Source organism: Dysidea avara, chromosome 2, assembly GCF_963678975.1.
Source record: "Dysidea avara chromosome 2, odDysAvar1.4, whole genome shotgun sequence".
Classification (NCBI taxonomy): Eukaryota; Metazoa; Porifera; class Demospongiae; order Dictyoceratida; family Dysideidae; genus Dysidea; species Dysidea avara.
The window spans coordinates 47,984,521-48,006,904 of record NC_089273.1 but is presented as its reverse complement, the minus strand read 5'-3'; the positions used below and the strand labels follow the sequence as shown (position 1 = coordinate 48,006,904).

At 38.3% G+C, this 22,384-nt stretch overlaps 1 protein-coding gene across 3 annotated transcripts in view; it reads left to right on the top strand.

The window, feature by feature from the left end:
• LOC136247508 (uncharacterized) overlaps positions 1-22,384 on the top strand; it is a 161,725-nt gene that overhangs the window by 46,428 nt on the left and 92,913 nt on the right. The window lies entirely within an intron of this gene.

The following is a 22,384-nucleotide window of genomic DNA, read 5'->3' as shown; positions in this document are numbered from 1 at the left end:
TTACAGCGCATCTTGAATGCTTTGAGGTTCTGTGACTTGACACACTTTTAATGCTAAATGATGAGTACTTGTAGCTACATACTTATCTATTCCATTCCTGACAGGAGGTTGTCGTGAGCACTCAGAGCGTCTCAATTCTTGAGGTTGGGTTTTTGCTGGTCTTGTTCTGTCACTGACTCAATTTCCACTTCAGATTGCTCTTTACATGGATTTTGTCTTACTATATACATGACCGAAATCCTCCTCATTGATAAAAACATCTCTGCAGATGTACACTTGTGATGTTTTCTTATCGACCAATCGGTAACCTTTTGACTGGATGCTGTACCCAACAAATCTGAGTTTTACAGCTTTCTTGTCCAGTTTCTGCCCCTGTGTATCAGGTTGTGTGCATCCAAATACCTTCAAGTGTCCAATATTTGGCTTTTCCCCATTCCAAGCTTGATAAGGAGTCTTATATCCATTGATAGATGAAGTGCTGGTGCAAATTTTTATATAAGAAACTTCATCCACAACTTCAGCCCAATATTTTTCAGGCAATCTTGCATGAGCCATTATGGACCAAGCCATTTCCATGAGAGTCCTATTCATCCTCTTTGCCACTCCAGAAAATGTGGCACTGTCAACTGCTGATGTGTGCCCTTTTGACTTCAAGTAGGCTCTGAATTCCTTGAACAAGTACTCTCCTCCATTATCACTCCTCAATGTACCAATATTCACACCACAATAATTGTAACCACGGTCTTCAAATTCCTTGAATTTCTCTGGTACTTCAGAATGGCTTTTCAGAAAATATACTGCACAGCAAAGTCATCAATAAAAGTGACAAAGTACTTGTTTCCACCAATTGAATTTGTAGGCATTGATCCACAAACATCACTGTGAATTGACTGGAGTTTTCTCTTAGATTGAATTTCTCCCACTGATTTGAATGGCTTCCATTTCATTTTTCAGTAACACATCCTTCACTAAATGACACCTTGGCATATTTTGGGAGCTTATTGCCAGTTACTGACTTTTTGTAAGTCATGTTCTTGATACATTGTTCACTTGCTTGTCCTAATCTAAAATGCCAAATATCTGCTCCACTGGTCACCTGTGATGTAGTGACAAATATGATTTTAATGATGTACCTAGACATAATGATAATGAATCAATGTTATCGGTAGTGAATCCTGCCACAGCAAATCATATTGTCGAGTCTATAAATATGACCAGATTTGCTAAAAGAGGTCTTTCACACACATGCGATTCCATGACTTGGAAGGCCATAACTTAGTGTTAATAAAAACAATAAACTAGATATTTTCTCCATCCATTAAACTCATGTCTAACCAAATTTCAAGACAAAAGCTCATTTCAGTTACAAACTGTAAAAGTTGGCAATTTGGGTGTACGTGAAAGAATGCTCTTTGCACATTCAGTCACAAATGGGCTTTACATTACATTCATGCTGGATACTGGGGCAGGGGCATCTGTTAGCTTAATCAATGAATGCATGTGGAATATACTAACTGTACATGCTACTGAACCACTCGGCACTGCTTGAAGTATCTTAGTTTACTACAGTGGTATATCCCCAGTATATGGAACAGTTAATTGTTTGTTATTTTAGTAGTTTTTCAGTAAACCCGCATTCACTGATGTTTTACTGAGAGTTTAAAACTTAGTAAAATAATTATGTTCCATATACTTAAGTTTACTGACACTTTACTATCAGTATAACTACAGTAAGGCATCTTAACAAATTAGTAAACTAAGAACCTTCAAGCAGTGCGGATGGTCACCAGCTGGTAGAATTGAGGGAAGCCTATACCCATAACAGGGGTAGCTACTGTTGAGGTTTTCTCCTAGGGCTGAATGTTTTAGGTTGAATTCTTTTGGACAAAACTCTCAGCATAGAAGCCATCCTAGGACCGGGCTTCTTAGAATAGAACCACAGTATAATTAATGTTGAACAAAGAGTATTACATCTCAAAGAAAGGGATTTATTGCTATCGAAAACCAGCAGTGTTAAAAAGACTACTTCTGTTGATGCCAAAGCAGTAGTGTATGAATCTCTATGTATGTCCTCACTTAATGAGATGGAAATAATGGTAAAGATTAAGAGTAACATGACCAGTGTAGAAATGTATTTAGTAGAAGCAGCATCTCTACCAAAAGAGCTATCAGCTAAGGGGTGGTCCACAATTTTCTGCTTTTTGCAAGCATACAAACCGTATGCTAGGGAGAGGGGGTAAAATCACATGTCGCTTTTTTTAAAATTAATGTTGATCACGTGAGTTGATGAGAAATCCAAATGTAGTGATAAAGTTCTAATAGTAAACCTCTCCTGCTACTTATTCAGTGTCCAATTATAAACGGTGGACCAAAGCGAGCTGATGCTGTTAATGCATCTATGAGCCCAAACCAACACATGATTGGACAAAATTGTCAGTGCTTCGGTGAACTCTGGAAAACCATGTAGCTAGGGTTAGTTACCAATGAATAGAAGCTTTATAAGCTAAAAGAAAGCTAAAACTCATTGAATCTACAGGTAAGACAGTTATCAGCGTGACAACACGTACTACAGGCTTTATATACTTCTATTAGAGATTTCCAACTAAATTAAATAATTAACATTCCATGCATTCATTGGTATGACAAATATTGTACTATATTTCAGGGTCATTTTAGTACAAACCCCACCGCAATTGGTGGTTCCTATCAAAAGATATAAGCAAAAGAAGTTGACAGTGTAATGATTTTTGTGTACAGTATTTTCAATGCTTTTTACATGTATCGCATGGCACCAACACAATATTCAAAGTGTCATAAATATAGATAGGAAACTAATAATGACATGAAAATTTTTTACCACATAACTATTTTATAGAGAACAGCACATGAGCTAGGTAAAACCTCTCAAGAGTGATCACTTCTTTGTAGACTGACCACTCAGAATATTACATAAATAAAGCAAGTGATTCACAAATAAAACCATGTGTATTATGTAATACTAAGTATACACCAGTACCTAATGCATTTTCAAGGATAAAGTTATCTAGAAAAATCAGTAATATTATATAACATGATAAGTGATGGCATCACAAGTCACAATTAACCAATACTTCGGAAACATGACAATCAGATAATAAAATGTAAGACCAATATTATTAATAAAATACATTTGTTTGGACACTGTTCAGCTTTATTCACATTGTAAGCACTAAAGATAATCTAAATCAAAACAGCCAAGCTGTAAAAAAAAAGTGCGGCCCCAAAAAAGGCCAAGGTGGAAAAAGATGTGAAATCCAAGGTGGCGGCCAAGAAATGGCTGTGATGGTAGGTTAATGGCAAAAATTTTAATTACGACAATTCAGGTGAATTTGTGTTGCCTCCTCCACTAGGCAACACAAATTCACCTGAATTGGCACCAAATTCACCTGAATTGTCGTAATTAAAATTTTTGCCATTAACCTACCATCACAGCCATTTCTTGGCCTCCACCTTGGATTTCACATCTTTTTTCACCTTGGCCTTTTTGGGGGCCGCACTCCTTTTTTACAGCTTGGCTGTTTTGGTTTAGATATCACTTCTTTTTGTATTGCAAGCCACAAAGCTGGCAATATATACTGGCTTTGGTGTTTCCTTTTAACTTGTTTTTTTTTTCTTTACTGCAGGAATTGTGGAGCAAAGAAAGTAATTGTGTGTATAGCTTTTGTCTGATGAAATATTTGTATATTTTTAACATTGAATGATGATTATCACATATATTCTGTAGTTAATAAGGTGACTTCTTACATAACTGAACTGTAGCTGAAACTTTCAATGTTTGTAGCTGAACTCTTTTCAGGGTGATTTGTTTCTAGCTGAACTCTCTACATAATAGTTAGACGTCAAGAACCAGGGTTCTACGGGGATTTAGAAAATTCGAAGGCCCTGAGGGTTTTCTAAATCCCGTAGAACCCAGTGGTTCTTGACGTCTAACTTATTTAGATTACAACTCGTTATTGTACCTTGAGTTGACAGCTGCTTGTAAATAGGAAATGTATGGCTAATTACTAGAAACAAGCCCTCTACACCTCCTGACATGGCGGGACCTCAGCGTGGCTGTTGCTACCCGTTTAAACGCCCATGCGTTGCCAATCTTACAGGCGCGTGCTATGTATGATTATGATTATGATTATGATTAAATACGGGTAAAGGCACAGCCTGCATACCCGATCAATGCAGTAATTATACAAAAATAACTCTTGAATCAATTAAATAACTTATACAAAAATAAATCTTGAATCAATTAAATGACTATCTAATAATGATTTAAAAGTGTTAATCGAAGAAATATTTACAACATAATTAGGCAAACTATTCCAATTGTTGGTGATTCTATTGATAAAGTAATTAGATCTACATAATAGTCTTGAGCGTATCGAAGTACTGGACTCAGCGAGTGGACTACAACTCATTGTTGCTGTTGTTGTGCCTCGACAGCTGCTTGTAAGCAAGTAATGTAGTGTTGATTAGTACAAACAAGCCCATTACACCTCCCTCTAATTCAGTACGGCTGTTACTAGCCATTTAAATGCCCATGCGTTGCCAATGTTACAGGCGCGTAATTATCGTGTTTCGTATCGCCTCAGAGCGTGGTCTCTATTGGACATGACCGTGGCTCTACGAGATTTAGAGACCACGTTTTCAGCCAATCAAATTTCAGTATCAAACTTGTTGTAGTCTAAAGGATGATTTGTTTCTAGCTGAACTCTCTACACGGTGATTTGTTTCTAGCTGAACTCTTTACAAGGTGATTTGTTTGCAGCCGAACTCTCTACATGGTGGTTTCTTTGTAGCTGAACTCTCTACAGGATGACTTATTCTAGCTGAACTCTCTACAAGGTGGCTGAACTCTCTACAGGGTGATTTGTTTGCAACTGAACTCTCTACAAGATGATTTGTTTCTAGCTGATCTCTCTATAGTGTAACTTGATTGTAGCTGAACTCTCTACAGGATGGTTTCTTTGTAGCTGATCTCTCTACAGGGTGACTTGTTTCTAGCTGATCTCTGGATGACTTGTTTCTAGCTGATCTCTTTACACGGTGACTTGTTTCTAGCTGAACTCTCTATAGGGTTATCTGTTTGTAATTGAACTCTCTACAGGATGGTTTCTTTGTAGCTGATCTCTGTACAGGGTGACTTGTTTCTAGCTGATCTCAGGATGCCTTGTTTCTAGCTGATCTCTCTACATGGTGACTTGTTTCTAGCTGAACTCTCTATAGGGTTATCTGTTTGTAATTGAACTTTCTACAGGATGGTTTCTTTGTAGCTGATCTCTCTACAGAGTGACTTGCTTCTAGCTGATCTCTCTACAGGGTGAACTTGTTTCCAGGGCCGCCCAGAGAAATTAAGGGGCCCAGGGCAAAGAGTTAAAGTGGGGCCCTTCACCCAAGCTGTAAGGTGAAGACCAAACAAAAAAAAAAAAAAAAAAAAAAAAAAAAAAGTCACAACCTGCTGGCAATGACAATAACTACCCATCACCAACCATATCTCCTTATCTATAAGCTTGCTACACTGCTCCTCTGAAGAATACTGTGACTGCTCTATTAGAGTATTTAGATCTGACTGCTCTATTAGAGTATATCGATCTTTTAAACAGGTATTCAGGGGGCCCTTCATGGGGCCTCCTGGGGCCTCTTTCAGGCTGGGGCCCGGGGAAAAATGCCCCAGTTGCCCCCCTCCTCCCCCCCCTGTGGGCGGCCCTGCTTGTTTCTGGCTGAACTCTATACAGACGATTTGTTTGCAGCTGAACTCTCTACATGGTGGTTTCTTTGTAGCTGAACTCTCTACAAGGTCACTTCTCCTAGCTGATCTCTCTACAGAATGACTTTTTCTCTACAGGGTGAATTGTTTCTAGCTGAACTCTACAGGGTGATCTGTTCGTAGCTGAACTCTCTACACGGTGATTTGTTTGCAGTCAAACTCTCTACATTGTGGTTTCTTTGTAACTGAACTCTCTACAGGGAGACTTGTTCTAGCTGAACTCTCTACAGGGTGATTTTTTTTGCAACTGAACTCTCTACAAGATGATTTATTTTTAGCTGATCTCTCTATAGTGTAACTTGATTGTAGCAGAACCCTCTAAAGGATGGTTTCTTTGTAGTTGATTTCTCTACAGGGTGGCTTGTTTCTAGCTGATCTCTCTACAGGGTAACTTGTTTCTAGCTGATCTCTGGATGACTTGTTTCTAGCTCATCTCTCTACATGGTTACTTGTTTCTAACTGAGCTCTCTATATGGGTATCTGTTTGTAATTGAACTCTCTACAGGTTGGTTTCTTTGTAGATGATCTCTCTACAGGGTGACTTGTTTCTAGCTGACTTCTCTACAGGGTGAACTTGTTTCCGGCTGAACTCTCTACAGATGATTTGTTTGCAGCTGAAATCTCTACGTGATGATTTCTTTGTAGCTGAACTCTCTACAAGGTCACTTCTTCTAGCTGATCTCTCTAAAGGGTGACTTGTTTATAGCTGAACTATCTGCAGTGTGATTTGTATGTAGCTGAACTCTCTACAAAGTCACTTCTTCTAGCTGATCTCTCTACAGGATGACTTTTTCTGGCTGGTCTCTCTACAGGGTGAATTGTTTCTAGCTGAACCCTCTACAGGGTGATCTGTTCATAGCTGAACTCTCTACAGGGTGATTTGTTTGCAGCTGAATTCTCTACATGGTGGTTTCTTTGTAACTGAACTCTCTATAAGGTGATGTCTTCTAGCTGATCTCTCTACTGGATGATTTGTTTCTATAGCTGATCTCTCTATTATAAAGTTATAACTTTCTCTATAGATTTATTACTGGTTTGTATAGCTAAACTCTTTACAGGGTGGTTTTTTTTTATTGGTTGCTGAACTTTCCAACTATACGGTGACTTGTTTGTACTACAGAGTGACTTGTTTGCAGCTGAACTCTCTACAGATTGACTTATTACTTGTAGCTGAACATTGTATAAAGTAACTTGTTTGTAGCTGATCTAGATGAACTCTCTACTGGGTAGCTGTTTTGTAGCTGAATTCTCTACACAGTGACTTGTTTGTAGCTGAATTCTCTACAGAGTGACTTGTAATTCTCTTCAGTGTGACCAAGAGTTCATAATATGTATATTTAGTACTCTTGGTGTGACTTATAATGTTCTGAACAACGTTGAAACCGGGTCACTACTGCTGACCCGGATGACCCACTGACCCGGATTTGACCCGGATTGACCCGGATGTGACCCGGATTGACCCGGATGTGACCCGGATTAATTAAAGCCGAGACGTGTTTCGGCTAGTCTCGAGCGAGTGAACGAGTCTACATTTTGAGAGTTCGATTCGTGTTGAGTAAATATTGCAACTTCAGCCTATCTGTAGGTTGAAGACCAAAAAAAAAGAAAGAAAGGTCTTCACCTACTGACAATAGCTACCCTCGCGTATGTTGGTAATGCGATAAGTGGGCGTGGCTCACGAAAGAGCTACGCGATAGCGTTTAGAAGTTTCCACGTCGTCAAACGAACAATTTCGTTTCTCACGTGATCCAATCAGGGTCAGACCCGGATAAATTGTAAACCGGGTCAGACCCGGATGACCCGGAGAAAATGTGACCCGGATGACCCGACCCGGTTTCAACGCTGGTTCTGAATCCCTACAGCGACATATTTGTAGCTGAAATCTCTACAGAGTGACTTGCTTGTAGCTGAATTGTCTATACTATTTGTAGCTGAACTCCCCACAGAATAACTTGCAATGTAATATGGTTCTATAATGGAGTAAGTTATAAATGTAGCTGAATGCTCTATTAGGGTGACTGTTGTATTAGAGTATCTCGATCTCCCATATGCTACACGTAGTTGGCTTTGGAATCATAACTCAGTGGTCTGTAATCCGATTCTTCTGTACTACTGCAAGGACTTTCTATGATTATTATTCCAGCTACACACCCATTTTCAGCTCATTGTACTAAGCGGTTTGCCTGGTAGGCGTAAAACTAATAGTTTTTTAATTCATAAAATCGATCGCGTAATTGTGACACAGGTTGGGTTTTGTGTCATATCTCAATGACCTTTAACTGGATTCCTTTCAAACCACAAAAAGGCACTCCTACGATAGTTACTTCATCTACACTGCAATTGTCAGCTCATTCCTTCAAAGAGTTTATCCTGTGGGCGTGACAGACCTTCGACTTTATTTTACGCACATAATCGGTTATAACTCCGTGAATGTTCATCGGATTCCTACCAAACTTGGTACTGAGATGCGCCTTAATGCGTCCTTAAAGTGTGCCAAATTGCAGCCCGATTGGAGTACGCATTCGTGTTTTATGGCAGATTTTGCAAAGTGTGCAAAAAGAAGTAGAAGAAAAAAAAAAAAGAAGAAAAAAACCCCTAACTTTGGCCGCTAGTATCTCGGAAATGGCTGGAGAGAGTTTCTTCAAATTTGGAATGTGGACTCCTCTACCTGGCCGGCACTCCTGTAGCAAATTTGGTTTCAATCGGATAAGGGATCACGGAGTCACAAAGGTGTGAAAATTGCGTTTACTTTCTTCCTGTAAATATACTCACTGTGTGGCGCGCGCCGGCTTCTTGGGCAGTACGACACACTACCGTGTGTCTTGATTATTATTATATAACACAATGAAATCACTATACTACAAAGAGAAATTATAAATAGTTTCTTACAATTACTCAAGCTGCTATAAAATGGATCAAAACAGCAGTAAATACACCAGAATATAACATCAGGTAAGTGTGAATAAGTGTGAAGCCATGTAAGGTTGGTATCACATGCCAGTCTCCACTTTTGAAATGATTATGCTCAATCTTGAACCTTATATTGCAATTCTGCGCAAGACAACAAACTGCTCACCTTCAAACTATAAGTTACTTGCATCGATGCAGAGGGATGCCTTGAAGCCCAGGGTGATTGTAATGCTGAATTCTGAACAATGTCAGATGGCGATTTACCTTTAAAAGAGCCATATTTTTGTCGTAATCCAACATCAATCGTCTTCCAATCAAAAAACACGGAAAATTTGAAATCAGCATATACGGTTTGCCCAGCAACACTTTCTTCATCCTCATCTGCCATAGATTCACGCGGAAACACTCGGAAACTTTGGCTATAACCGGTGCCATATTCTTCCAATTAGACTTATGTACGCAATTATTTGTATGGGATTCCTATGGGGATTTTTATTTCTCAAACTTTGATTTGACATATTTCAATAAATACCGCATGGATTTTAATCTGGTGAAGTGCATTACGAAGTACGAAGCACTGACTACCATTAACTGGAACGGCAGCTTGTGAAACATTTATTGAAAGTGTGTAATTGAAGTAGCAAAAATATGTGTGAAAAATTGGTTGGTTGGAAATCGCTACTTCTATAACAGCACTTACTTTTCTTTCTCTTTTGTAGTCTTAGCCTAGCATTTAACACTGATAAACAGTTTCAACTGAATAGCTTGTAGCTACACTGCTTGTTGCTTTTGTTTTCTACCTGCAGAAGGTGTTGTTGTGGGTTTAGGAATATTGTTGGGTATGGGAGGCTGGATTATGTGGGTACTAATTTGTTTACACTACATAGTTGTGGTAGTTGTAGGTTGCCTATAGGGAAAACCTGTCTCTGCAGTGTGCACCCACATCTCCTGACTCCAATCCACCTCAGACTATGGTGAATACCCAACACACTAGTACTGCTGTTGCTACTGCCAGTGTTGGGATGGTTTTGTATGAACATGTTGAAGATAACCAAGAACTGTTCTATGATGTGTATGTACTCATTTGCAAATGTGCATCAGCTGTAAGTACTAATGCCCGCTATGTGTAGGAATTTTTCTTTCAGGGTATCAGCTTCAAAAGCATCAAAATGATAAGATTCCTAAAAGACAAAACAAATACCATACATGAATTTTGCAGTATTAAAAAAGTATCCATGTGTTTGTTCTGCTATACAATACATCCATGTGTCAACATTTATACAGTACGCTTTAGGCTGGGGGGAGGGAGTTAGAAAAAAGAGTACTCTGAACGCTTGCAAAAAAGCAGAAAATTGTGGACCACCCCTAATGCTATAGTCATTCATATTGAAAGTAGCAAGGAGTTAACAGCCTCTATTAGATTGATTAATCTATCTACAGATTCAGTTACCCTTTACTAGGGCTCCACAGTAGCCCATGTTTCTAGTGTTGATCCATCAACTGTTGTGGAAGCTGTTAATTCAAAGTCTCCAGAAGTCCACACTGATGTTCCAGCAAGAGCTCTTGTGGGAATTTGTCTGTGCAAGTGATCAGCTGGATTTCCAACAGCAGGACAAGTCTTTTGACCTGCTGTTAAGTTTTGCAGATGTTTTTTTCCCTTTTTCCTTAATGATAAACAGCTTATACAAAGTGACAAGTTATCATTGACACTGGAGGGAGTCACTCAATTTGTCAGCAATCTGGGAGGATACCAATATTTTGAAAAAAAAGAAGTACATTAACTCTTACGTGATATGTTATATTAAAAGGCATCATTATAACCAACAACAAACTAATCGGTATCTCCGTTGTCAGAAAGAAAGATGGTTCCACTTGTTTCTGCATTGACTACAGAAAGCTGAACTCAGTAACCTGTAAAGATGCTTACCCATGCCACGTATTGATGATACTTTAGATACACTGTCTGGGTCTCAGTGGTTCTCCACATTGAACTTACTAAGTAGATACTGGCAGGTTGAAGTGGCAGAGAGTGATAGAGAGAAGATAGCCTTCACTCCACACAAGGGCCTTTTTGAGTTTAAGGTAATGCCATTTGGTTTGTGTAATGCCCTGTCACATTCCAGAGGCTCATGGATTAGTTCTGGCAGGGGTACAGTGGTCACGGAGTCTGGTCTATTTAGATGATATCATTGTTATTAGCCATGGCTTTGATGAACACCTGCAGAATTTAGGTGTCATTCTGCAGAAACTAAGAGAGCCTAAATTGTGGCTTAAACCCAAGAAGTGTATGGTGCAGGGAATCAGTGACATACTTAGGACACTTTGTTTCAAGGGAAGGCATTGCAACCGATCCAGAGAAGACCAGAAAAGTGTCTTGTTGGCCTACACCTATATCTTCCAACAATTCTTTGGTATTGCATCATATTACTATCAATTTGTGAACAATTTTGCAGCCATTGCCAGGCTTTTACAATGTTTGTAGGACTTTCATGTGGACCACTGAGTGTGATGCAGCTTTTACCAATCTAAAGAATTGCTTTACAAGTGCTAGTTTTTCCAAACTACACTAGACTATTCTTCCTAGACAAATGCGAGTCAAAAAGGAATAGGCTCCGGCCAATTATGCTAACATAATTTATAGCATAATATGAGGGCAAAAGCATCAAGCGTAATGCTAGCATAATAGGAACAATATTTGACATACAATTAAATACGCCAATGTGCACACTTGAAAGAAAGCAGATGATCACAGCCAATGTGTATTATTACTGCATTTCATATTTTAAAGCATGTAATATAACTTAATTAATTGTTTCTTGGTTGGTTATTCACACATTGCAGAAATAATATCAAGATACTCTAATAGAGCAGTCACTTATTCTAATACATCAGTCATGAAACACTAATCTACTCTAATATAACAGTCAGCTCTTGAGCATAAGCTTGATGTTGAAAGCATAATTTTGCGTATAATAGGCTTGGTTTATGAGCACTGTTGAAATAGGTAAAATTTTGAGCATAATAGGCCGGGGCCTAGGAGGGAATAAGTGTTGCACTTTCACAAGAATTTGATGGGTAAGTGAGGGTAATAGCATATGCAAGTATAGCACTTAATAAGATTGAATGGAATTACACTTTGACCATTGCTGGCTTTATTTGTTCACCATTTCTGGTCATACTTGCTGAGACAACACTTCCTGCTATGGACAGATCATGGTTCCCTCAGAATTTCAAGATGACAGTTAGCCAGGTGGATTGAAAACTACTAGAGTTTGATTTTACTGTGAATCGTCTACAAGGTAGAATAACCTGAACTTTGATGATATAATTATTATGTCCAGAAGACTATACCCATGAGGTTGCAATATATCACCCGACTGTCTGTGTGACTAAACCATAGAGTGGAGGTGTTCATAGAGAACTATATTCATGTGAACCATATGATAGAAAAACCCTACATATCTAAATAAACAACTGCCATCATTGGACGGTGGTTGATAATTTCAGCTTGAGACAAATGGCTGAGTATGGTTCTATTATTTACTGACTAACATTAACCATATTCATAATGTTTATATCAATGCTTTTGATTCATATAAAAGTAAAATCCTCCATGCTAAAACAACTTAGCTGTAAAAAAGGCACGTCTACGAAAGTAAAGTGATTGGAAATGAAAAGAGCTGATATCTAGAACAGCCAATTGACGAATAGATGTTAATATAACTAAATGCGATAAATGGAGTTATAACATTGGGCTTTTAAAATTTATTGTGCTCTACATTATTTTGATCTTACTGCATTCCTGATTAATTCCTTTCTACTATAATTGGCTAGTAATGTGACTATAATAATGAAATAAATTGCTAGCCAATTACTATAGGTAATCACACACGTTTGAGTGCAATTATAGAATAAAGTACAAGCATCAGTCAAATTTTATGAGGCAAAGATGAGAGAAATTTTGGCTGTTACGATTACAATTATTCTATAATTGCACAAAAATGTGTGTGTTTGCCTACTAATCACATAACAATCACACTTCATGGTTTGTATAGTACATATCTAATCAAAAAAGGGTGCAACCTCCAAAAAAAGCCAGAGTAAAAAAAAAGATGTGAAATCGAAGGTGGCAGCCAAGAAATGGATGTGATGGTATGTTAATGGTGAAAACTTTAATAGTGACAATGCAGGTGAATTTGTGTTGCCTCCTCTAAGTTTCAATAGGATTCGGCACCAAATTTACCTGAATTGTCATTGTTAAATTTTTTTGCTGTTAACCTACCATCACGCCCATCTATTAGCCACCATCTTGGATTTCACATCTTTTTCACCCTGACTTTTTTGAAGGCCACACCCTTTTTTCACAGCTTGGATGTTTTTGATTAGATATCACTTCTTTTTGTAATTTTCATACCTAAACCCAGCCTATGGCCAGCTTTAGGTATTTTCTTTAACTTATCTTTTTTCTTTACTACTGGGAGTAAATCACTATTAGGGAGAATATTTTAATAGTTTGTTTAGCTACAGTACATGAGCATTTAGGCAATCATTTACTATTGTGTTGTATGATTGATCATATAGAATAAGTCACGCAGGTTAAACTGTTTGCAGCTGAATACTATACAGGGAAATGTGTATGTAACTGAAAGTTCTACAAGTAGCCTCATAGTGTAACTGTACTCTTTGTCTACATGGTGAATGGTTTTTAGTTGAGCCCACCACAGAGTGACTCATAACCTAACTGAAATCTCTAAAGAAAGAATTGCAGATAGCTGACGTTTCTACAGGATAGGCCTGAGCCTATTATACTTTTGAAATTGCCTATTATGCTTTTGAGCATTGCTCCAAAATTTCTCCTATTATGCTCCAATTATGCCCAGTTGTGTCCCATTATGCTCTAAAATGCTCATATAAAATTGTGTCTTGACTGCTCTATTAGAGTACGTAATGCATCTGTGAGCGTTCTATTAGGATATTTCATTATGTGGTGACTGTTCTATTAGAGTATATCGATCTTTAACTAATCTTTTTTCACAATGTAGCTGTAAATCTGATTTTTACCATGTTTCCACACTATCCCATTCTGCATCATGCAAATTAGGCAGAGTTTCAGCTTCTCTGATAACTAATGCACAAAAATTTTGCCTATTATGCTGACATTATGCTGATGCTTTTGGCTACCTATTATGCCCCAAATTATGCTGGCATAATCGGCGCAGGCCTACTACAGGATAATTTTTATGTAGACAAACTCTCTACAGGGCGACTAGTTGTGCAACTGACCTCTCTACAGAGTGACATGTTTCTAGTTGAAATCTCTACAGGGTGACGCAATCTCTGTACAGGGTGATTTGATATGTAGCTGACCTCTCTACACAGTGTCTTGCTTCTAGTTGATCCCTCTACAGGGTAATTAGTTTCTAACTAATCTCTACAGAGTGATTTGTTTCAAGCTGATCTTTCTACAGAGTGATTTGAAATGTAGCTGGCCTCTCTTTGCAGGGTGTCTTGTTTCTAGCTGATCACTCCACAGGGTGACTTGTTTCTAGTTGATTTCTCTACAGGGTGACTTCTTTCTAGCTGAACGCTCTAGGGTGTGACTTATTTCTACCTGATCTCTATACTGAGTAATTTGTTCAGAGCTTATATCTCTACAGGATTTCTTGTTTCTAGTTGATCTCTCTACAGAATGACTTGAACAATAGCTGAGTTCTTTGCGGTATGACTTGCCTAGCTGATCTCTCTACAGGGAGATTTTTTTGTAACTGAACACTGTATAGGGACCAGTCTATTTTGTTTTTTTTTCCACCTATTTTTCTTTCCAGCAATTCTTTTATTTTTGACCTATTATGCTCCATATTTTGCTCAAGAATTATAAATTTTGCTCAGCACTGATCTTTGTTAATTGAATGTTTCCAATTGCAAAGCTACAGTTTCACCTTAAAAAGTGACTGTTCTATTAGAGTATCTCGATCAGCACTTACATGTACTTCTAACATGTAAAGCAAGAAGCTAGCTAATATTGCTTAACATGTGTGACTGTTTTATTAGGTATCTCGATTGTCACTTGTTGTTCCTGTAACAATTAGCTATGCATTGTCGATATTTTAGCATGTCTGACTGTTCTATTAGAGTATCTCGATGTCCACTTCACAAAAATTGCACCTATTATGCCAGCATTTTGCTCATTGCTTTTACCCACCCATTATGCCAAAAAATTTGCTAGCAAAATCGACAGGTCCCTAACACTGTACAGGGTGATTTGTTTCTACCTGATCTTTGTACTGACAGATCTGTTTGTAGCTGGACTCTCCACAGGGTGGCTGGAAAAGTAGTTGGGCTCTCTACAGGCTGACTTGATCATGCTGATCTCTCTACAGGGTGCCTTGTTTCCAGGTGATCTCTCTAAAGGATGACTTCAAATGTAGTTGAAGGATAACTTGCTTTTAGCTTAGCTCTCTACTTAGAAAATTGTTTCCAGCTGAACTCTGTACAATTCTAGCTGATCTCTCTACAGGTGACATGTTTCCAGCTGAACTCTCTACAGGGTGATTTGATTCTAGATGATCTCTCTACAGGGTGATTTGTTTCTAGCTGTTCTCTACAGAGTGACTTGTTTCTAGCTGAACCCTGTACAGGGTGATTTAATTCTCTCTACAGAATGACTTGAAATTTAGATGAACTTCCTACTGGGTGACTTGATCAAGCTGATCTCAGTAAAGGGTGACTTGTTCTGACTGATCTCTCTACGGAGTGAATTGTCTTTAACTGATTCTTCTACAGCACGATTTGTTTTAACCTGTTCTTTCTACAGGGAGATTTAAATGTAGCTGATCTTGCAACAGGGTGACTTGCTTCTCTCTACAGGGCTACTTGTTTCTACTGAACTCTCTACCGGGTGACTTGAAATATAGCAGAACCTAGATTTGTTTCAAGCTGATCTTTCTACAAGGTGATTTGTTTCTAGCTGATCTCTCTACAGGGCGACTTGTCTCTAACTGATTCTTCTACAGGGCAATTTGTTCAACCTTTTCTTTCTACGGGGTGATTTTAATGTAGCTGATCTCACTACAGGGTGACTTTCTTCTTGCTGATCTTTCTACAGGGTGATTTTTGCTAGCTGATTTCTTTACAGGGTGACTTCCTACTGACTGAACTCACTATAGGGTGACAAGTTTCTAGCTGAATTTTCTACAGGGTGACTTGTTTCTAGCTTAACTCTCTACAAGGTGACTTCAAATGTAGTTGAAGGATAACTTGCTTTTAGCTGATTTCTCTACTTAGAGATCTGTTTATAGTTGGTCTTTCTACAGGGTGACTTGTCTTTGCTAAATTCTCTACAGGGTGATTTCAAATGTAGTTAAAGGATAACTTGCTTCTAGCTGATCTCTCTACTTAGAGATCTGTATTGTAGCTGAACTCTCTACAGGTTGGCTTATTTTTAGCTGTAACACTCTACGAAATGTAGCTGAATTTTCTGTACTAGGGTGACTTGTTTCTAGCTGATCTCTCTACAGAGTGATTTGTTTGTAGCTGATCTCTACAGGGTGGCTTGTTTCTAGCTGATCTTTCTGCAGGTTACTTGTTTCTAGCTGAACTCTGTACAGGGTGGCTTAATTCTAATTGATCTCTCTACAGGGTGGCTTGAAATGTAGCTGAACTCCCTACTGGGTGACTTGATCAAGCTGATCTCTCTACAGGGTGATTTGTTCTCACTGATCTCTCTACAGAGAGATTTGCTTCTAGCTTATCTCTTTACAAGGCTGCTTGTTTCTACTGAGTTTTCTACAGGGTAGGCTTGAGTCTATTTTGCTCCAAAATTTGCCTAGTATGCTTTTTTGACATTTCCCCAATTTTCTTCCCACTATGCTTGTTTTTATGCTTTTCAGAAATGCACTGTGCTTTTATTTTATGCATTTTTTCTTTGTGCAGAGAAGTTCTTCATATGATAGAATGTGATTGGAGAAGTATCAATTCAACTACAACACACAAATAATAGCTTGAAATTGGGATCTGCTCCAGGGTTAAGAGGCATATTAGAGCAGAGGTCTGGGCATACCTATAGTCCTTCAGAAGCTATACAGATTTTATTGTCTAATAGTTTATATATATATATATGCAAATAATTTATTATGCATGGTTTCTGATGATCTTCTGATTTGTAGCAACTGGAATATAAAGGCTGGCCCCTACTAGACATTGGGTGACCTGCAGTTTGAATTCTGGGGTTGGAGGGATTCTTTCCTTAGTTTGGCCCCTTTTCTGTTGCACCTTATCAGTCACTAAGACAAGTCATTTAGTCTAAACCCTTGAAATTAGGTTAGATAATCCTAAGGCTGCAGCACATGTTGCTTCAGTGCTGGTCACTGTAAAGTGTTAATGATAATACTTTAGGTTTCAGGAAGAATATCCATCCCTCCTGGAGAAAGACTGAGTGTGGCCCTGACTAGACTTTGGGTGATCTGCAGTTTGAATCCTGGGGTTGGAGGGATTTTTTCCTTACTTTGGTTCCTTTTCTGTTACACCTTATCAGTCACTAAGTGAAGCACTAAGTCAAGTCATTAAGTCTATGTCCTTGAAATTAGGTTAGGTAATCCTAAGGCTGCAGCACATGTTGCTGTCAGACCTTCAGTGCTGGTCACTGTAAAGTGTTAATAATAATATATAGTAGGGACCACAAAGGAGTAGGCGTGTCCATGAAATAATATCAACCACAAACAAGCCTCAATTTTCCCTTATGATGATGAGGCAGATTGGTGAGGTAAAACTAAGCCCAAACAAGCTTTCAGATTGACCTGAGACGCTTTCAACAAGTTGCTACAGAATTTTCTATTTTACGGAATTTTCTACTGACTGACTGAGTAAGTAAGTAACTGACTGACTGATGCCTTCAGACAAGCATAACTGGATAACGGCTAAGGCTACGGGCTTGATTTTTTCACTGTTCGACTTTGCTTCGGCCCGAGAGGTGCCTTTTGGCATACCGTAGTACGTACAATGCATTCTTCATGGTGTCCTCCTTTGTGTCCCATTCATCATTGCTGACAGGGAAAGGTGTCGATTTGGTGCGAGCACGTGATGGCTTCTCTTCGATATGGAAATCGTTCATAATTTTCATAGTGGCTATTTTGATTGCAGAGGTGCTTTTCAAACAGTTCTTGATTCGTATTGCTGTGTAATGGGTCGAACATAGCCAACAGCGAAGTGTAATGGATACTTCATTTTTTTGGTATGTGTAGATTGTAGAGGTGTTTCCAGGAAAGTTATTTATTCAAAATGCTGTGTAACGGGTTGAACATAGCTGACAACGAAGCATAATGGATACTTCACTTTTTAGATGATAATTGATATAGCTGGGGCACGTGGTGCCATTTCAGATGCGGTATGCGCGGGTTCACCAGTCATAAAAAAATTATTTGCAAAAAAAAGTTAACAAACAAGTACACGAAAAAATTTGGAATTTTCAACTAGAGTAGGGACCATAGCACATCGATAAAAAGTACTGAAACAAGTTGGAGCAGTCCTGACAGTAAAACAATAAGAAAATATGTTATATCCCTACTGTGCATTTTTCGTTATGGTATCTTGAGCACAGTAGGGATCACTGCTTGAAATATCTTAGTTTACTACAGTGTTATATCCCCAGTACATGGAACAGTTAATTGTTTGTTATTTTAGTAGTTTTTCAGTAAACCCGCATTCACTGATGTTTTACTGAGAGTTTAAAACTTAGTAAAATAATTATGTTCCATATACTTAAGTCTACTGACACTTTACTATCAGTATATCTACAGTAAGGCATCTTAACAAATTAGTAAACCAAGAACCTTCAAGCAGTGGATATAACACTTCTTATTGTTTTACTGTCATGGACTACTCCAACTTGTTTCAGTACTTTTTATCAATGTGCTATGGTCCCTACTCTAGTTGAAAATTCCAAATTTTTCATGTACTTGTAATACTTTAGGTTTAAGGAAGAAACCATCCCTCCTGGAGAAAGACTAGGTGTGGCCCCGACTAGACATTGGGTGACCTGCAGTTCGAATCCTGGGATTGGAGGGATTTTTTCTTTACATTGGTCCCTTTTCTGTTACATCTTATGAGTCACTAAGTGAAGCACTAAGTCAAGTCGTTACGTCTAAGTCCTTGAAATTAGGTTATGTAATCCTAAGGCTGCAGCACATGTTGCTGTCAGTCCTTCAGTGCTGGTCACTGTAAAGTGTTAATTATATAACCAAGTAACAGTAATAATAATAAGTGACATCATAAATAATTAATTAATTACATAATTAATTAATTAATGTACAGCGAAACTACTTAGCACACACACAAATGCTCACCGGGATTGTGTTAGACGATAGTAAAACAGGAAAAATAAAATGGGATTTTTTCTTCCGTGGTTTCGTTATTGAATAGAGTTTTCTATATAACGCCATCCCTTTTCAGTTCCTGACAACCAGTAATTCGTTAGTTACCACTCGTAAAGCCTGTTTGCGTGCCCAGTAACTAGTAAGGCCGGTTTGTAACTCATAGCAACCAATTCAAATGCGCTGCGCGCCTGCGCGTTAAACCTGGCAATTGACTTCATGACTCCTATGAGGGAAAACACTATTATTGGTGGAAACAACGATGTTTTCTTACTTGGAGGTTAGTTCTATGTAATGTACTCCAACTATTACTTTACTGCAGGTAGTTTTCAGGGTATTCCATTTGAGTATTAAAATGTGCAAAAGCATTAGAATACACTTACCTAATTTTAGCCTATAGTCAGTTGGGCAAAAAGTCTTATTATTGGACCAAATTTACAAGTTTGTACTACTCTCAAATCACTGATACTACGCTGTGTGGTCTGTTATTTAGTGGCTAGTCCATAAGTGGCGACTAACTATTTGTAGCTACTGTAGCTACAAGCATTGATTAGCTAAAAGGTAGCAAAACAAAATTTCTATGATAAAAGACTCTGTTTACTGTGCTCAGGATCGAGTAAGGGGCACCAAGAAATAGTTTATCATAGAGCAGTCGTTCTTATAAGGCTTGTTTGTGTTTTATGTGTATGCAGCTTCTGTAGACATATCAGTACTGTGCATGTTGTATACTAATGATGCGGTCACATGTGTCATAAGATAAATAATATGCTTTGAAGATTTGCTTTTACCATACCTTTGTAGCACTGGATGTGCGACTGCTGGTCAAGACAAATCTATTGTAGATAACATGGCTTATAGCTACCATAGCAATAAAACCAAGCACTGTAATATTGTTAACACTGAGTAATAATGACTACAATAGCAGTGCAAATGTAGATGTAATGAGCTATTCAACTTGTGGATGGTAGCAGTGTCAGTGGAGTATGTACTAAGATTCTGTATTATAATAGTGCTGCCTGTTCACGTCTCAAAACAAACCCGAAGATTCACTCGCAAACAACTATAAACTTGTTGCTAACTACTCACGTAACACTGGTCTGTATAAGGATACTAATATCTAATCCAAAACAGCCAAGCTGTAAAAAAAACAGTGCGGCCCTCAAAAAGGCTATGGTGAAAAAAGATGTGAAATCCAAGGTGGCGGCCAAGAAATGGCTGTGATGGTAGGTTAATGGTAAAAATTTTAATAACGATAATTCAAGTGAATTTTTGTGCCACTTGGTCTTGGCAAAAAAAATCACCTAAATTGCCATTATTAAAATTTTTACCATTAACCTACCATCACAGCCATTTCTTGGCCGCCACCTTGGATTTCACATCTTTTTTCACCATAGCCTTTTTGAGGACCGCACTGTTTTTTTACAGCTTGGCTATTTTGGATTAGATTTCATTTCTTTTTGTATTTGTATACCCTTGGGACTTTTTTTACCTGTCTTTTTTTCTTTACTACAGGAAGAAGAAAAGGTGAAGCAGATGTACTTTAAATATTTCTGATTTTATCAGTAAATGTACAAATTATAATTTATATATATAATACGTATATTTATCATAGAACTCTCCATGGTGGTTTCTTTGTAACTGAACACTCTACAAGGTGACTTCTTCTTGCTGCTCTCTCTACAGGGTGAATGTTTGTAGCTGAATAATCTACAAGGTAACTTCTTCTAGCTGATCTATCTACAGGGTGATTTGTTTGTAGCTGAACTATCTACAAGCTAACTTCTTTTAGCTGATCTCTCTACAGGGTGATTTGTTTGTAGCTGAATTCTGTGCAGGTGATTTGTTTGCAGCTGAGCTCTTTACAAAGTAACTTCTTCTAACTGATCTTTCTACAGGGCAATTTGTTTGTGGTTGAATTTTCCACAGGGTGATTTCTTTGCAGCTGAACTCTCTACATGGTGGTTTCTTTGTAACTGAACTCTCTACAATGTAATTTCTTCTAGCTGATCTCTCTACAGGGAGATTTGTTTGTAGTTGAACTCTCTACAGGTGATTTGTTTGCAGCTGAACTCTCTACATGATGGTTTCTTTGCAACTGAACTCTCTACAAGGTAATTTCTTCTAGCTGATCTCTCTACAGGGAGATTTGTTTGTAGCTGAACTCTCTACAGGTGATTTGTTTGCAGCTGAACTCTCTACATGATGGTTTCTTTGTAGCTGAACTCTCTACAAGGAAACTTCTTCTAGCTGATCTCTCTACAGGGAGATTTGTTTGTAGCTGAACCCTCTACAGGTGATTTCTTTGCAGCTGATATCTCTACATGATGGTTCTTTGTAGCTGAACTCTCTACAAGGTGACTTCTTCTAGCTGATCTTTCTACAGGGTGATTTGTTTGTAGCTGAACTCTCTACAGGTGATTTGTTTGCAGCTGAGCCCTCTACATGATGGTTTCTTTGTAGCTGAACTCTCTACAAGGTGACTTCTTCTAGCTGATCTTTCTACAGGGAGATTTGTTTGTAGCTGAACTCTCTACAGGTGATTTGTTTGCAGCTGAACTCTCTACATGATGGTTTCTTTGTAGCTGAACTCTCTACAAGGTAACTTCTTCTAGCTGATCTTTCTACATGGTGATTTGTTTGTAGCTGAACTCTATACAAGGAAACTTCTTCTAGCTGATCTCTCTACAGGGAGATTTGTTTGTAGCTGAACACTCTACAGGTGATTTGTTTGCAGCTGAACTCTCTACATGATGGTTCTTTGTAGCTGAACTCTCTACAAGGTGACTTCTTCTAGCTGATCTTTCTACAGGGTGATTTGTTTGTAGCTGAACTCTCTACAGTTAATTTGTTTGCAGCTGAATTCTCTACATGATGGTTTCTTTGTAGCTTGACTCTCTACAAGGTAACTGATGTCTCTACAAGGTCACTAGTTTGTAGCTGAACTCTCTACGTGGTGGTTTCTTTGTAACTGAACTCTCTACAAGGTGACTTCTTCTAGCTGATCTTCCTAGAGGGTGATTTGTTTGTAGCTGAACTCTCTACAAGGAAACTTCTTCTAGCTGATCTCTCTACAGGGAGATTTGTTTGTAGCTTAACTCTCTACAGGTGATTTGTTTGCAGCTGAATGTTTCTTTGTAACTGAACTCTCTACAAGGTGACTCCTTCTAGCTGATCTTTCTACAAGGTGATTTGTTTGTAGATGAACACTCTACAAGATAATTTCTTCTAGCTGATCTCTCTACAGGGAGATTTGTTTGTAATTGAATTCTCTACAGATGATTTTTTTGCAGCTGATTTCTCTACATGATGG